Source organism: Corvus kubaryi, unplaced genomic scaffold (assembly GCF_017639235.1).
Source record: "Corvus kubaryi isolate FWS band 111438036 unplaced genomic scaffold, C.kubaryi_AGA036_p1.0 split1-37355, whole genome shotgun sequence".
Lineage (NCBI taxonomy): Eukaryota > Metazoa > Chordata > Aves > Passeriformes > Corvidae > Corvus > Corvus kubaryi.
Window position 1 is genome coordinate 1765516 of NW_024582078.1, and position 975 is coordinate 1766490.

At 72.9% G+C, this 975-nt stretch overlaps 1 protein-coding gene across 1 annotated transcript in view; it reads left to right on the forward strand.

The window, feature by feature from the left end:
- LOC121657630 (metabotropic glutamate receptor 4-like) overlaps positions 1 to 975 on the forward strand; it is a 7809-nt gene continuing 6834 nt past the window's right edge. Inside the window, exon 1 of the mRNA XM_042013533.1 lies at positions 1 to 79. The gene's annotated coding sequence lies outside the window, so the exon portion shown is untranslated. The remainder of the gene's footprint in view (positions 80 to 975) is intronic.

Here is a 975-nt window from a genome sequence, read left to right on the forward strand (position 1 = left end):
CGGGCCGGGGGCGGATCGCGGCACCGGGCACCGGGCGGAGACGGGGCCGGCGGCGCCGCCAACTTGGCACTGCCCGCGGGTAAGTGCGGGCGGCGCGGGGGGAGCATCCCCGGGACTCCCGGTGCCCCCGCACCTTCCCCCGGGGCTGGAGTGCCCCCAACTCTCCCGTCCTACAGCCTCGCCGCTCCCCCCCTGCACAACGCTCTGGCGAATTTTTCGCCTTTCCTTCTTATTTTTGGGCTGGGGGGGGCTGCGACAGCGGGGGCTGCAGCCCGGAACCCCCAGCGCTCCCCGCTCTCCCACTCATCGCATTATTCATTGTTGGGGACTGCGGAGCGCTGCTCCTTCCTCGCCCCGCTGCTCCCCTCCGCGAGGGGCACGGAGGGCACCCCTTGCTCTGGTCCCCAACCTGTCACCTTTGTCCCCAGAGGTGCCCACTGCCCGGCGAGGGCTCCGGGAGGGGAGCTGGGGGGATCGTCCGGACGGAGGGGGCTGGCAGGGGTTGGGGCAGGAGGCGGCGGGCAGGGGCGGGTGGCCGTGACCGGGGCCGAGCCGCCGGCGGGGGCTGCCCTCGCCTCGCCGCAGCGGGCAGCGCCCGCAGAGCCGCCGCAGGGCAGGGGGGACAGGAGGGCGGCGAAGAGCTGAAGGCGCTGCCTCTGCAGCTCGGAGGGGCTGTGAGGGATAAGACCCTTCCCCGGCGCCGGAGCGACCGCTCGGAGGCATCCCTGGGCCGGGCAGAGCCCCGCTCCAGCACGGGGTCGGTTTCCTCTCCGGAGTGTTCTCCCGCTCCTTGGCGCTCTCCGGGCGAGCGGATCTGAGGCGTCGGGAGCCGCTGGGGAAGTTGGCAGCCGTGAGAAAAAACCGGAGAACTCTCCCACTGCCTGCCCGGGTGCAGCCCCGCCAGGCCTCCTCCTCCTCCTCCTCCTCTTCCTCCTCCTCCTCCTCCTCCTCCTCCTCCTCCTCCTCCTCCTCCTC